General features: G+C 46.3%; 1 protein-coding gene, 1 long non-coding RNA gene and 1 other non-coding gene across 3 annotated transcripts in view; 1 reads left to right on the top strand and 2 right to left on the bottom strand.

The window, feature by feature from the left end:
- Positions 1 to 16779, top strand: part of TTLL11 (tubulin tyrosine ligase like 11) — a 262192-nt gene that overhangs the window by 164382 nt on the left and 81031 nt on the right. The gene's annotated exons all lie outside the window — the stretch shown is intronic.
- On the bottom strand, positions 3229 to 4607 carry LOC129623503 (uncharacterized). Its single transcript, XR_008700573.1, has 3 exons — positions 4282 to 4607; positions 4015 to 4174; positions 3229 to 3304 (listed from the first exon to the last, which is right to left on the bottom strand). It is a non-coding gene; the product is annotated as an uncharacterized LOC129623503 (long non-coding RNA).
- TRNAC-ACA (transfer RNA cysteine (anticodon ACA)) lies at positions 12227 to 12298 on the bottom strand. The gene has a single exon. It is a non-coding gene; the product is annotated as a tRNA-Cys (tRNA).

Below are 16779 nucleotides of genomic sequence, written 5' to 3'. Positions count from 1 at the left end.
GGGCCCTTTGGGGCTCGCTTCATGTTTGGAGGCTATGTTTTGATAGCTGAAATTGCCTCAAAGTGCATGTTCTACTTAAAATCTCAGAGGTTGTCTCTAGCAGGTTCAAGTTGTTGTTTTTTTTTTCTGTCCAAATGAGAAGACATAAGTTTATTTTATACTAGTGTGACAAATGCACGTTGTATGTATACATAAAATCGAATAAAAGTTGTTAAGATAATCTATCATGACTACAGAGAAACAGCATCATATTTTCTGGAGATTGTAGTGCTTGCCGGGGAGTGGCTGGTTGAGACGTAGTTCTGAAACAGAATTCTTTTTTTAGTTTTTTTCATTTTTAAAAATTTTTTTAATTGGAGGATAATTGCTTTACAATGTTGTGTTGGTTTCTGCCAAACAACAATGTGCATCAGCCGTCAGTATTCATATGTCCCTTCCTCTTACCTCCCTCCCCCCACCCCTCTAGGTTGTTACAGAGCAGGGAGGGGGCTGGTGGTTTGAGCTCCCTGTGTTACATAGCAACTTCCCACTAGCTATCTGTTTTACATATGGTAACCAACTCGATGGACGTGAGTTTGAGTGAACTCCAGGAGTTGGTGATGGACAGGGAGGCCTGGCGTGCTGCGATTCATGGAGTCGCAAAGAGTCGGACACGACTGAGCGACTGAACTGAACTGAAATGTACATATGAAACAGAATTCTTTATCTTTCTAAATCGCAGATACCATGTGTCCCATACCCCTTTCCACCTCCCCCCCACCTCCTCATGGTTCTTGATCATCCAATGTGAACCTTGAAGTTTGTGGCTCCTGGTGCATCCCACTGCTGCAAAATTCAATAAAAGAGTCTCCAGGTTTGAGACTGGAAACATGCATTTTACTAAGCTCCTTGGGTGATTGCCTAAGCACACTAAAGTCTGAGGGTTGTTGGCTACCACGGCGAGATCCAAACTCAACTCCATGGGATACACAAGCCCCTCCATGACCAGGAGGTGATCTCCCACCGCCTCCCATCGTCCCGACTGCAGTACCGCACGACGGTAACTGACACTCAGCGCCGCGGCTGCTCTTCCGCTCTCAGCCCTTTCTCTGCCCAGCGAGCTCCTCCACTTGGATCACTGTCCTGTTCACAACCATGTCCCGCAGAAGTCTTCCCTGTCTTCTCCTAGCTTCAAAAATCGCCCGTTTTCTGTGCTCTTACAGCACTTACTTTTTTTTTTTTCAAAACTATCAATCTACATGTTCTTTTCACCCATAGACTATGAACTTCCTGGGGGCAAAGAAAAGGTCTCGTACTTAGCAGGAATTCCATCAGTGCTTTTTTGAGACTTATGATCCAAAAGGCTGGATCAGAGTTCAGGGGGAGGATTAGCAGTTGGTAGAGATCATGGTGCTGACATCTGTTGAACAAAAATTGTACCCGTTGTGACCGAAAGGTCTGCGTGGGCGGTGGGGGGCGGGGTGGGGTCCAGCTGCTCGCTGCTCGAAAGTTAGTAAACAGGCCAGGTTGGTGGAAACGGAAGTTTGCTTCATTTCAGATGCTGACAATTGTGGGGGAGGGTGGTGGACATCTGTCCAAAGGCTGACTCCCTTCTCCCCCGACAAGCAGGGGGTGAGAGTATTATAGACAGAGTCTGTGTGTGTGTGTGTGTGTGTGTGTGTGTGGTGGGGGTGGGGGGAATTACATGAAAAAACAGCACAGTCGTCTCTGACAGTCGTCTTCAAATTGGTCGTGAGTGGTCTGACCAGCATCATCTTGATTGTTTTAGGTACAGTTAATCTTCAGTTCCAGGGTCCATTGTTCCCATTTCTTTGAGGTCAGTTCTCAGAATTGTAGCAGCTCGAGTCCTGGGTGCAGTCTGGTGATGATGTAGTTAACTCCTTCCCCTGGTGTTTTGGTGTCTGTAAGACAGCTCACAGGATATGGCTCAGGATATTATCTATAGCCCCTGAGAGAGAACTGAAGGTCCTTGACTGTGCTTAATGACTGCATTATTATTATTTAGTCTCCTTCGACTGTTTTCCTTTGTTTCCCCATTTCTCCCTTCTCTGATTAAACTTATGCTTTGGCTAAAGTTTTCCAAGGCAAAAGGCAGGCAGAGGACATGGCTGAGGGGCAAGGACCACAGGGTCCTGCTGCTCCGTTTCACCTTGAAGGTCAAATTCTAGGGGAAGGTATACAGAGAGACAATAAAAATGACAATGAAAAAAATCTATCATCTATCTATTTATTATCCATGTATCTGTATTATCTATCATCTATATATTATCCATTTGTCTACCTATTATCTATGTCTCTATTACCTATTGTCTATCTATTGTCCGTGTAGCTATGTATCTGCACAGAGAGACACCCAGAGCACGTGTCTCTGTCAGACACTGCTCTCTAAGCACTATTTCAATTAACTTCTACAACAGTGCTGAAGGGTGAGGCACTCATGTTTTCCCCACTAGATGGGTGAGGCGACTGAGGCTTTGGGTAATACCATACTGTGCCTAAATCTAGCCATGCTGCTAGGGTTCAGAGCCCAGTCTGTCTGGTCCCGAAGCTCCTGCTCCCACCTGGAGGAGAAGGGACCACTGGAGGGAGACACCAGGCTGCAGGAAGATGCCGTCCACTGAGCAACTCTGAGACGTGGCAGACACTGCTTCTACTGCCCACCCTGACCACTCCACCCTAAGCCACAGGCCAGGAACCTGTGCAGTGGTGACGGGGGCCTGCTCGGAGGGGTGGGATGGGGGCTCCTCTCTGTGACATCCTTAGCCTGGCACCTGGCATGTGGCTGATGCTCAGTAGATGCCAGGTGTTGTTCCCTCCGTGGAGTGATGCTGAGAGTGAAAGGAATCAATGAACATATTTCCTTAGTAAACTGGATGGCATTGAACAAAAGGGAGATATTCCCAGATTCTAAGCCAAAGATAGATCGGCCAGCGGGGCCCCGGGGGCCCAGTGGAGAGAGTGCATGGACGGCAGTGAGAGTTTCGGAGCGCCTGGCTCCCTCTGCCCAACGCCTTGTGCTGGGAATGGGACAGGGGCAGTGCCGGACAATCCTGGCAGTGGACCCCAGCCCCAGGCCCCTCTGAAGTACAGTCGCTTCACATCTAAAATATCGTGGCTACTTCCTGGCAGGCGTGTGTGAAAGGGCACTTCAAAGTGTGTGTCGGGATCCCCTGAAAGCTTCTAAAGATGAAAAAACCCCTCAAGAGACAAAGTCACCGCAGAGCCTTCACATGGGTAAACTGGTATCTTTCGGAGAGGAACACAGAACCGGGGCGCAATGGATATGGCAGGATTCTCAGAGCTCCTGTGGCACAAGAAAAATGGAAAAGAGAGATGAATGCTTTATCTTCTGAAGAGCCAGCCGTGCCTTTCATCCTGAGATTAGAGGCCCTGGATGCCAGGCTTCCTCCCTTCAATGGGTGAATGAACTTCAACAAAGAAGGAGGTTGGGGGAGGGGAGCGGGGCATTCATTCATTCCAAAAGCCTGCCCTGAGCTGACCCTGCAGCTCCAGGCCCTGGACTGGGCTCCATGAACAAACTCAGAAGACCGGTCCCTGCCACTGAAGCTCCCAGGGAGCCGGAGAAGAGTCTTGGTACAGGAAGCTGTGTGCACCTCGGAAGGAAGCAGCTCGTTCTGCCTGAGAGTGTCTGGAGGGCTTCCTGGAGGAGGAAGACTCGGAATTTGAAGACTGAGTAGGTGTTTATGAGAGGAAGAAAAGAGGGCAGCCCAGGTAGAAGGGAGGGCAGAGCAGAAGCCCTGAGTCATGAACATGCCTGGTGTATCCACAACACGGTGAAGACAATCATGGGGATGAGGCTGACAAGGCAGCCAGGAGGCTCGCATGCACTGGCTCCAGGCTGAGCCCTGTCTCCCAGGCTGAGCCCTGGGCTCCAAGCAGTCAACCTGCATAGAAGGACAGCGACTCACTTTCTCTGGTTTAAAAATACATTTTTTTCTAATCTCCAGCCCTGGGGGGAAACCACAAAACCTCTTTTGTCACGTTATTCCATACCTCGGTCTTTCCTTCAGAAATGTCATAGAAGAAGATTGGAAATGAAATTGTGCTGGTGATGTTAGAGATGCAGCAAAAAGAGGCTTTCAGAGAAAGCCAGCCACCCGGGTCTCACTCCTTCAGCAAAGCCTGGCCTCCTCATTGTGATAGGAGAAAATTCCTGTCATTAGATATAATCCGATAGAGTTGGATTAAAACAGGATTGAAAAAAAAAAAAAAACAATATCAGTATTTTGCCATGTGTTTCAGTATGTAGAGACCCCTTACCTGCTTACAGGCCTTCCCTGGTGGCTCAGATGGTAAAGAATCTGCCTGCAAAGCAGGAGACGCGGATTCGGGAAGATGCCCTGGAGGAGGGCATGGCAAGCCACTCCAGTAGTCTTGCCTAGAGCCTGGCAGGCTGCAGTCCATGGGGTTGCAAAGAGTCAGAAACAACTGAGCGACTAATGCTTTCACTTCTTTCACCTGCTTACAGACGTTTTGGTGAGTTCCCCTCCTTCCACCTTGTAATGAATGACAGTCTCAGGGAGAGCTGGAGGAAGCCTCCAGAAGGAATTTTAGATGATAAATGTAGCCAGGCTTGACGATTTTGCTCAGGTTTAAAAAAAAAAAAATGGCTTGCTATCCCCACAGGTATTTCAGCAGGAAATTGCCTGAGCCTGTGTTTTTTTCTTTCCTCTTTCTGGAAGGGCCCAATTTCACTCTGACCCCTGCCTTTCCCTCCAGGGCTCTCCCCAAAGCTATTCCCTCCACTTGCCATCTTCCTTTTCATTTTCAAACTTCTTGTCCTCTGCTGCGGAACCCTCAGCTGCCCCTTCCACCACCTGCATCTTGATTTGCCAAGTGTTTTTTTTTTTTTTTTTCTTTTCCTCTGAAAGGCTGCCTCTCAGCAATTTCTAACTCTGAATTTATATCGTGATGAAAACAAGCCAGCAAACAGCACGCTGCAGAGTAGGGAACTCAGGAAATGGGGGCAAAAACCACGGCTTGGTCTCTGCCCGCCTCTCTGCCCCACCTTGTAAATCAGCAGCTTTAGGGAGCCGGGAAGGGGAGGAGACCCTCGAGGGTCCAATTTGGTGGCGTTACTAGGCACCGGCCACCTACTACATGCCAGACTGTGTCCCGCACTGGGAGCCTGAGTTAGACGCCGACCTCAGGCGAGCTGGGGTTAGGGTTAGAGTTAGGGAAGTCTGGGGAAGCTTTGTGGGAAACCAACAGCTACTCTAGCGTGAAAGCAAATGCCCCTGAAGGAAGAATTCTCTCCCTTGAGGACGAAAACCAGAGTGTCACTTCCCAAGAGCAAAGGGAGGCTGTGAGACTTTGGATAGAAAGTTCAGGTTGGAGCCAGACAGACCAGGTCGAGCCCTGAGTAACTAAAGTAACACTATAAAACCAAATTTGGGGGGAAAAATGAAAAAAAAAAAGGAAAGCCCCCCACCCCCAACCCCAACTTCTACCAACAAAGTTCCTGCTTCTCTGGACTGTGTCTCCTGGCAAGTGAACCTTCATATCTTCTTGTCATGCACAAGCTCTTTGAATTCTGCCGGTTCTTAAGGGACGGTGTGGCTTAAGCGCTCCTCCCGTGGCTGTGCTGTCCTCCTGTTCATTCATGGTGACTGGAGACTGTGCCAGGGGGCTGTTTCACCACCACTTACGCCATCACTGGACGTTTCTGTGGCGTTTGACTTTGTCCTTCTTTGGCTAAGACCCGGCTCTGGAATGACTGAGTCAAGGGGAATGCTTATCTCTGAAGATCTTGCCCCAACATGCCATTTTGCTTTTGCAAAGGGCTGTCGCCACTCTTTGTCTGTTCGTGCCTGTGTGCCCCTTCCCCTGCAAAGCATTAGGTGCTGCCTTTATAAAGCCAGCTGCCAATTTAGGGTGCAGAAGGTCTTTTTAAAAACATATGTGTCTTTGGTTGTTAATAAGTATGAACATGTTTCCTGGTAACTGTCAATGTTTACTATTTATATTTTATTTTATGGAACTTGGACAGTTATTTTCCTATGTTTCTTGTCCATTTAGCCATTGGGATTTTGAGGTTTGATACAAACACACACAGATTTGCACTCAGTATAGTTATTAACCCTTTGCCCTGAATCCTAAACACTGTTATGTGGATGTGACCTGGCAGAGGGAATTACAGTCCCCCGTTGACAAACACACAGCAATGGGGACCTATTCGGGGACTAATGAAGCCTCTTGGTGTCATATGGGGGGCCCTGAAGAGCTTCAATACCATGCTCCTTTATGTATCAATGCAGAAAGAATTCAGCGAGAGGCAGTGATAGATAAGAAGTGATTTATTACAATAGGATGCTTGTGAGGCTTATAAACGGGCAGGTGAGGGGGTGCCACGCCCCGAGAACTTACTGAGCTACAGGTTTGTAACTGAAGGAAGAACAGGGAGGGGAGAAGAACTTCTTTTCTTTCTTGAATTGACATCATGCTTTCATCATCAGCTCCTCCTCCAGGTTGAGCAGGGAAATTTTCTTGTCCCTACATGGTCAAGCTAGATTCACAAATTATCATTTTTTATGTGTGTACAGAGCATGTCCTAGGGATCTTTAACTCACTGAGCCCACTGGGCAGGATGTGGGTCCCATGCCACCCTTGTTTGATTGCTTTGGAACATGTCCCGTGTTTCTGTCACATGGTCTTATTGCTAAGCAAGCTGGCTTGGTTTTGTGGTTAAGCAAACCTGCTTTCTTGAGTAATCGTTAACCTACAAGGGTCTCCCATATTTTTAACTGACAGTCCCTTCGGGGGATTAACGGAAATCCTCTGGCAGCCCCTGCTGCTGTGATAGTGATGCAGAGAGTCTCAAACTTGCAATTAGCCAACGAGGCCTTTCTACTGACTCCAGGGGAACTGAACTGTCCCTGTGGGCTTTATGTCTCCACTGGCTCAAGGACAGCTTGTTTCCAAGGTAATTACTAGCCTAATGTAGCATCTTGCAGACTTGAGGACTCCTGGACCCCAAGAATACTTTGAGGAACCCCAGTGAGATGTGCGCCATTAAAAACTCAACAGTTGAGGTGGTTCCTTAGCTCCAAGGCTACAGATAGTTAGCCTGCTGCTAAGTCGCTTCAGTCGTGTCCGACTCTGCGCGACCCCATAGACGGCAGCCCACCAGGCTCCCCCGTGCCTGGGATTCTCCAGGCAAGAACACTGGAGTGGGTTGCCATTTCCAATGCACACAAAGAAAACTAGGGGACAGCAACATACCTGTTTCACATTTTTGAAGAAGAATATCAGTAAATGAATACAGAAGGGGAAAATGCTTGTGGACTCCTCAGGGATCTCGCTGAAAATGCTGGTCTATGGGAGATTTCCTCAGGGTTTGCGGTACCCTGGTCAGTACAGATACACAGCTGTTCCCATGCAGCTGCTTCAGCCTAACTGGTTGAATTCCTGAAATCTCCTCTGGAACTAGGAGGTGAAGCTGAAGAGATGCCACAGCAGCAGCTAAAGCTTAAGGAGTGCTATCTGCCAGGGTGCATGCTAAACTCCTTAAAGATGTTATCTCAGAATAGTGGAATCACAGATGAAAAGGGCTTAGCGCGTGAAGGTATCCAGCTTCCCTGGTTCCTCCGTCATCAGCTCTCCAGGCGGGACCATCAGCCCCTCTTATCCATTTCTCAGCTCTCCTGCCTTCTAACTGAAGAGGCAGCCCTGCACATCTAAAGCTTAGGCTTACTCCGTTTATCTGGCCCCAGGCATCATTACAGGACTCTACGCTTCTCAGCTGTCGGCTTTTCTCCTACTCTCTGTTTCATCTCCTGTTCCCACTTTGTCTCACCATCCCCATTGCACTGACTGAAGCTGAAATTCTCAAGGTGCTGAACAAGTACACAGAAATAAATCAGCAGGTGTCAGCATTTCTCCTAAGGGGGACTCAACCCTGGGGAGGGATTACTGAGGTTTAATTTTCACAACAACTGTGTTTCTAAAAGGGTGTGTAAATCAGTCCAGGGGTAATTGAAAGGCACTGGGAAAAGTAATTGTTACTTAGAGAAATCCTATGGCGAGCTCTTTTGTAAAACAAATCTTACTGATCCTTCGAGGTCCGGCTCTGATGTCACCTCTTCCTTGAAGCTCTCTCTGATCACCCCTCTCTCTTCCCTGTCTGGATTAATTACTCCTTCTTCTGAGCGACGTTAGGGTATTGGTGATGCCTCAGCCTAGCATGTGATCCAATCTGCCTTGTGATATAAATAGATCTTGGCACAAAAAAGATGTGAAATGAATGTTTGTTGAGTCAATGAAAGAAGGAACCTGTAAATTAGGCTCAACTCCCTGAAGGAAAGAAGTATATCTGATTTAATTCTTTTTTTTTTTTTTTTCTTTTTGTGCATTGAAATAGCAAGGGTCTTCTACTCGGAGCTCCCTCTTCCACTGGTCAGCAGATATGTGGATGAGTAAGCAACTGAAAACTAGTTAACTTCTCTTAATTTATCCCTTACGTAAACCCCTCTGTTAGCAACAAAGAGATGATCTATTTTAAATTTTTTATGTATTCGTTTTTGGCTGCACTTGGCTTTCATTGCTGTGCACAGGCGTTCTATAGTTGCAGTGGGCGGGGCTACTCTCTAGCTGGGGTGCAAGGGCTTCTCATTGAGGCAGCTTCCCTCGTTGCAGACAATGGGCTTTAGGGTGTGTGGGCTTAGTTGCCTTGTGGCAAGTGGGATCTTCTTTCCCGTGCCAGGGATCGAGCCCATCAAACCCATGTACCCTGCATTGGCAGGTGGATTCTTCACCCCTGGACAGCCAGGGAAGTCCCAACAAAGAGGTAAATTTTTAAGATTAGTTGGCAGGAGTCAAAGTAAATCAAAAGCGTGAGGATACCCTGCAGGCAGTTCACGCTTTACCTGTTCTCCTTACCTTCCCCAGGAAAGGGGTCCCTGACCCTTTGTAGTGGGTGAAGGTTTCAATCCTCTTTGAGAGCATTTCCTCTCCTATGATGGGGCTGCACATATTCTCATCATGCAAGAGGTTGAAATGACCATGGTTCTATTTGGTGGCATAAACTTGGGGGCTACAGTCTTAGCTACTGGTGTTTGTGTCAAAGCAGACCCATGACCGTTTCCAGAGGGAAATCTTGGGCTTGGCCACAGATTCCCCCCTCAGCCCACTCCTGTTGAGATGGGGTGGCCATCTCTTCAAGAACAAATCTTCTGGGCTTCCCTGGTGGCCCAGTGGTTAAGAGTCTGCCTGCCAGTGCAGGGGACACGGGCTCGATCCCTGATCCAGGAAGATCCCACATGTCATGGGCAAGTACACCTGAGCACCACAACTGCTGAGGCTGCATGCTCTGGACCTTGTGCTCCGCAACAAGAGAACCACCACAACGAGAGGCCCATGCACCACGAATAGAGAAAGTTCTCTTGCAGCAGCAAAGACAGCGCAGTCAGTAAATAAATACAGCATTTTACAACTTTTAAAAAAGAACAAGTCTTCTTAGACACATCAACTTAAGAAAAGGATATCAACCCTGCCCTTCGGTTTGATTGACTATGGAAGAAAATAGCTTGGGTCAAATTTGCAGGATAGGCTATCTGCATCCCAGTGATTTGTTGCCTAGTGACATCCATAGTAGTTTACTTGGAGGATACGGGTCTTAGATCACTGGATCAAGCCAAACCGTCTGAAGGCTTTGCTCTCATACATCATCGTTCCAGCAGCCTTTCTCAGTCGACTCTGCTTTGGTTCTTGCCCTGAAATGGGAGACTTTAAAAAGACATTGGTTTTAAACTTACATTATATATGTTAGCATTGCTGAAATGTCTTTGAGGCATCATGCCCTATGTCACTCGCTGTCTCACCATGGGGAATATTACTCTCCAGCATCAGTTCCAGGAAAAGCGGGCCTTCCCCTTGAGCAACTGGGACATCTTCTGTATTATAACGTCTTGTTGTCTATGTGCCTCTTTCAACTTTTCTGCTTCCCTCTTTCCTTTGGCTTTTAGGACACTAGGAGCCAAATTTGTGACCACCCCACCCCTTCCAGCACCTGTGCAGACCCTGGGAGCCTGTGTCTGTCTGTGCTGACGTCATCCTTAACCTTATCTTTTGATGCTACCCAGGCTCTTCATCTACCACTACTTACATGTGGGTCCCTATCTCTGTAAGTCACTTCCTAGACTCTTTTTAAAGGACATGTATATGTTTCTCTAAATAAACACACAATATTTTGAAGTGTTTCAAAGGGATGAAGCCACCCAAGTGGTCCATCCACTGGTGAATAGATCACCAAAATGTGGCACATTTCTACGATGGAATATTAGCCTTAAGAAGGAGGGAGACTGTGCAGTAGGCTACAGCATGAATGAAACTTGAGGACGTGATGCTAAGTAAAATAAGCCAGACACAGAAGGGGATGTACTGTCTGATTCCACTCATATGAGGTACTGAGAGCAGCCCAAATCTTAGTAAGTAGAGTGGTGGTGGCCAGGGGGTTGGGGAGAGCAGAGTGTAGTTTCAGATTTACAAAAGGAAGAGTTATGGGGATGGATGGTGGTCTTGACTGCACAGCAGTGTGACTGTACTTGATACCACTGGGTTGTACACTTAAAGATGGTTAAGATGGTAAATATTATGTGTGTTCTAATACGATGTAAAAACCCACACTTTTAAGATCTTTCAAAGAGATGAAACCCCTCAAGTTTTAATTGCCATCTTTAAAGTTGTCTAATATCGATTTTACTAAGAAACACAAAAAAGGGTACTCTTAAATTTATAATATAAGCCCCCATTTTCTCCATGATTTAGTCTAACTTCTGATCTCTGTAAAATATTCCAATTTTAATTGACACTTTTTTATTGACACATACCATTTACAGAGAAAAGTGTGTCATTTATGAGCGTACTGCTCCATGAATTATCATGAAGTAAACTCCTTGGGGTAATTAAATCCAGGAGGACAAATGCAAGTCTGACAGAGCCTGGGTCCTCCTGACGGTCCCTCCCAATCGCTGCCCACTGCCTCCTCCCTGCAGGTAACTGCCATCCTGATTTCTCACCTCGTCTGTCCTTTTTGCCCGTCTTTGAACCTTACATATAAATACAGCTGGACAATATAAATTCTTTTATCTCTGGCTTCTCTCACTCAACATTACATTGGCGATATTCATACATGTTGTTGCATGTAGCAGAAATTTATTTTTATTGTTGTATGGAATTATACTTACTGTACCACAATATGTTTCTACATTCTATAACTGATGGGTTATTTCCAGCATTTGGCTGTCATTTCATGTCCTTTTGGGGGGAACAAGATGGGGAATAGAAGAAATCAAGTTAAATGAGTGAATGAACAAATGGGGGTTTTTGAAATTATTTGTTTTTGGTTGTGCTAGGCTTTGTTGCTGCAGTGAGCAGGGGCTACTCTATTGTGATGCACAGGCTTCTCGCTGCAGTGACTTCTCTTGTTGCAGAGCACAGGCTCTAGGCACCCGTGCTTCAGTAGATGTGCAGGGCTCTAGAGTGTGGGCTCAGTAGCTGTGGTGCACAGGCTTAGCTGCTCCGTGGCATGTGGAATCTTCCCAGACCAGGGATCAAACCCGTGTCCCCTGCATTGGCAGACGGATTCTTATCCACTGCACCACCAGGGAAGTCCAGGAATGTGGGCTTTCCCCGCCTCCACTCTGATGCTTTCCATCACTCTGTGCAGGGCTGTGCCCTGTAGCATCCACTCTCTCTGGTAGGCTTCTCGGAGTCTCACCCTGAACATTCAGTCCTCAACCAAGGATGCTCAGGGTACCCCCACCCCCACCCCACGCACTGACTCATTCCTCTCCAGACGCCTCAACTCCCCAGATGCTGATCCTGCTTCAGCATCTCAGAGGGAGGCGCTCTCTTAATGCATCTCTGGCCTGTGGTCTATAAAGTGTCTACAGGCTGAAGAGTGGGTACCTGGGCTTCACCTCCTATTTTTCTTTGTTCAAGCTGCCTGCTGTCCAATGGCTTGAAACACTTTCCTCAAAAAACATGCCTAGTTTCACAGTCATCTAGGTTAGGGTGTGAGTTTGCTATCACTTTGTCATGGCCCAGAGTATCCTCATCTTTTTAATAGTGATAGTAATAGTGAAGTCGCTCAGTCACGTCCGACTCTTCGCGACCCCATGGACAGTAGCCAACCAGGCTCCCCCATCCATGGGATTTTCCAGGCAAGAATACTGGAGAGGGTTGCCATTTCCTTCTCCAGGGGGTCTTCCCAACCCAGGGATCGAACCTGGGTCTCCCGCATTGTAGGCAGATGCTTTACCGTCTGAGCCACCAGGGAAGTCACATCTTTTTAATGGCCTCATATTATTCCTTTATGTGAAAGTGAAAGTCGCTCAGTTGTGTCTGACTCTTTGTGACCCCATACAGTCCATGGACTTCTCCAGGCCAGAATACTGGAGTGTGTAGCCTTTCCCTTCTCCAGGGATCTTCCCAACCCAGGGATGGAACCCAGATCTCCCACGCTGCAGGTGGATTTTTTACCAGCTGAGCCACTTAACTCCAGTGGACTTTTAAAGTGCAATTTATTTCCTGTAGAGCAATGAGAAATTTAAGATGTAGAGATTATATTCATTCTCACCCCTTACTCAGGCTTGCTTCACCAGGTTCTATGGATTGCTTTTCTTTCTTTTTTTTTTACTGTGATAAAACATACATAACACAAAAGTTATCATTTTAACGATTGTTAAAGTGTACAGTTCAGTGTCATCTAAGTTTATTCACAATGCTGTTTAACCATCAATTCTAGGAGATTTTAAAGGTGAGTGTATTTATGAAAGTTAAAATTGACTCCTGGCCCACACGAGAGTATTTGAATCAACTGTGATTCAATCCTGTCACCGGAAAGAACATTTATGAATTTGTTGGAATGCTTTTGGCTACAGGTAACTGAAAACCTGACTTAATTTCGCATACATAACAAGGAAATGTATTACCTTCCATGAAAAGATGTCAAAAAGTTAAAAGTATTAGCAGCTCTGAAGTTGGTTAGTGTGGGGGCTTCATGATGTCACTGAACACCCAAGGGGCTTTCCGTCCTTTTGTTCTTCCATCCCCAGCTTGGTGGCTTTGTCCCCAGGTTTGTTCCCCTCCTAATCTCAGGATGGCCGCAGCTGTCTCAGGTATCATATCCCCAGACAGCAGCATCCCGAGACAGGAAAGGGGACGACATCTGTTCACGTGTCTTTAAGGAGTGAAGGGGGACTTCCCTGGTGGCCCAGTGGTTAAGAATCCATCTTGCAGTGAAGAGTAAGAAGGTTCCATCTCCGGTAGGGGGGCTGAGATCCTACATGTGCCAGAGCAACTAACCTGTTCACTGCAATTGGAGAGTCTGTGAGCCCCAAGGAAGATCCTGCACATCACAGTTCAGCCCTGATAGAGTCAAATAAATAAATGTAAATAAAATAGATAACCAGCAAAGAACCACCGTAAAAATTGTTTTAAAGGAACAAAAGAACCTTTATCAGAAGCCCCCCAGTGGACATCCCATTACCCAGACATGCCATTAGCCAGAATTGGGTCACGGTCCCAAGCTGCATCAGTGGTAAAGAATCTGCCTGCCGAAGCAGGAGCCACGGGAGACATGGGTTTGATCCCTGGGTCAGGAAGATCCCCTGGAGGAGGAAATAAGCAACCCACTCCAGTATTCTTGCCGGGATAATCCCATGGACAGAGGAACCTGGTGGGCTACAGGCCAAGGGGTTGCAGAGAGTCAGACAAGACTGAGCAACTGAGCACACCCAAGCTTCAACCATATTGTCAAGGGGAATGGACTCGCCAAGGTTGCTTAGACCAATCAGAGCTCTCCCTCGGTTAGGCCTGGGGCTGGGGTCAGCCTCCTCTGAAGCACATGGCCACTAGGAAGAGCAGGGCTACCTCAACAAGATGTGAGTTCTGGTAGGAAGAGGGAAGGGAGGAAATAGGCCTTCGTCAATCATGTCGAACTTCCCAACCCGAAAATAAATCTGCCCAGGTTCTACATAAGAGACGCTTACCTGGTGAGAAATTAGTTTTGTCTGAATAAAGTAATAAGAATCTTAACTGGAGACCAAGTTTCCTAACAATGTTTCCAGTTGTCTGACTGTCATCAGTTACAGATCAAAGTCTAACAGGGTTAGCTGTCTTCAGGACTCACGTGAGTTCACAATTCTTTCAACTGTGATGTTATTCTTCTGTTCTTATTTCTGGCCATCTTTCCAGGCTCAGCTCATAAAGCATTTCCTCTGACATCCCACCCTGAACCCCAGAATCAAAATGAATTTTCCCTTTTTCCATATTCGCCTTCATTCTGCTTTGTATAACCACTGTCTATCCAGGCTTTTGTTTTTCTTTCTTTGTTTAAAAAATGATAAAAGCAATAATAATTCTTCCTTGTCAATAATTTAAACAATATATAAGCTGTGTAAGTTAAAAAGGCAAATCATCCCATTCAGCTTTTCTCTCAATCCCAACCCTGCTTTCCAGTAATGAATCCTGTAATCAGTTTGCTTTTATCCTCCCAAACTTTTTAATATGATATTTAACCTCTATTTGAATTCATTCTGTTATTGTAATCATTACAAAAAATGGAATCATGCTCTGAACTGTAATGTACACATGGCATTCTCTGACTTGTTCTTTTTACTTATCAATATAGTGAAAGCATCTTTGGTATCAATTGATCCAGAGCTAGACATTATTTCTCTGGCCTGAGTTTTATACCAGTTTGGGGGAGTTAACATACTTTTTATGCCCAATACCCTGATTTTGGGTGCTTAACTTATTTCCACTTTTCTACATTTCAAACAGTACTTCCAGGAATCCCTGTGTGTGTGTGTGTGTGTGTGTGTGTGTGTGTGTGCACGAGCATGTGCTTATGTCTTTGTCTACACATACCAAGATTTCTGCAGGCTAGACTGCTAGAAAGAAAATTTCTGGGTCAAAGAGTATGTGATTTTTAAATTTTGATAGCTACTGTCAAATTTTATGAGCGTGTTTTGGGACCAGCTGCTGTTGGTATAAGGTGAGTAATTTCCAGGCTTTCAGACTTTATAAACCAATAAATTTTTTTTTAATTGTGGAGACAACATAAAGAAAATAGGCAACATTTTATTTTTCCAGCTAAGGACATTAAAAAAATTAAGTGTCAATCTTTAGTCTGAACCATGTGAAATGGACACTTTTATATGTCAAAATCATCTAATATTTGCAATTGAATATGGTCTAACTTAATACCGTCAGCATGATTTCGTAAAAGAAGGGACCCACATGTTCATTCACACACACACCTTATTTGTTTTCTCTTTTCACCCATCATATGGGTGAATATTTAATCTCACATCCAGGGATCACCTGCATAGTGTCATTGACCAGCGGCTCCCTCCCACCACCGCCGCCAGTGTCTATCCAGTCTGGATAGAAAAGAGGACTTGTTCACATGAGGAACAGCATGGTGGGGTGGGCATGTAGATGAAACGACATCTGTTCCTGTCCTTGGTCCTTTGCATTGATTTTAAGAGGCTACAGAGAAGGAGGTGAGAGGCAGAGCTGATGTATCTGGGTGAGAGGACCAGTATACTTGGCACAAAGCAGGGGACCCCAGGATATCCCCTGGACCCTGAAATACTCTCTGTTAGGCCCTTTACAGGACCAGTTCGCCAACCCTCAGAATAGGGCCTCGACCATCACAAGAAAATTCCCTGAGCAAGTGCTTACTACCTGCAAGGCTTGGACTCAAAGGTGAGGAAGACATAATCCATGGCTTCAAGGAGTTTAGCTCTCCTCATCTCTCCACGGAAGGCCTGAAAGTTTAGAAAACATAGAGAGTCAGTCCTCTTTGGCTCAGCACTCATGTGACAGCCCAGCTCAGAAGTGAGGGCTCCTCTCCTAGCAGCCTCGTGGGCAGTGGAAGCGGCCCCTTGGGAGCCTATGCAGGGAGGAAGCACGGGAGACTGCCTGGTGATGAGAGCTCAGCCCCAGTCGTGGGTGCTCCTGAGGTCTTCATGGGGAGCCTGGAAAGCCTAAGTGATGTGCTGGGTGGGCGCAGGGCAGGGCACACTCTGGCTCCATTACTGGATATTACTGGTGGAGGGTGGCTGAGATGGTAAGCACAGGGACTTACTGTTTTATCTGAGAGTCCTTCCTGTAAACTAAGCTCCTTGACCATATTATTTCTGTCTCATCTAGTTAATTTGGCCACAGACATACATTAACAAACAGATGTGGTGGAGTTTCAATAAAACTTTATTTATAAAAACTGATGGCTGGGACTTCACTGGCGGGCCAATGGTTAAGACTTCCACTGCAGGGACTGTGGGTTTGATCCCTGGTCAGGGAACTAAGGTCCCACCGGCTGCGATGCTGCCAAAAGAAAAGAACAAAAACCAGATGACAAGTCGTTTTTGACCCAAGGGCCATAGTTTGCAGACTCCTACCCTATATGTAATACCAGGGAAAGAACAAGAGCAGCCTGTCTTAGGATCAAATGCTACTTTGGTCCCTTACAAGCTGTATCCTCCAGATGATACAGATGTTTTTAGTTTTTCTAAAAACATTTTTTTTTTTAATTTTTGGCTGTGTCACACGAGACCTCTCATTGTGGTGTGCAGACTTCTCTCTCTAGTTGTGGTGCATGGGCTCCAGAGCTCGTGGGCTCTGTACTTTCAGCGCATGGGCTCTCTAGTTGGGGCAATCGGGCTTAATTGCTCCATGGCATGTGGCATCTTAGTTCCCTGACCAGGGATCAAACCTGAGTCCCCTACATTGGAAGGCAGATTCTTAACC

Source organism: Bubalus kerabau, chromosome 11 (genome assembly GCF_029407905.1).
Source record: "Bubalus kerabau isolate K-KA32 ecotype Philippines breed swamp buffalo chromosome 11, PCC_UOA_SB_1v2, whole genome shotgun sequence".
Lineage (NCBI taxonomy): Eukaryota > Metazoa > Chordata > Mammalia > Artiodactyla > Bovidae > Bubalus > Bubalus kerabau.
Note: the sequence above shows the minus strand (reverse complement) of the source record. Positions and strands in the feature narration are given on the sequence as shown.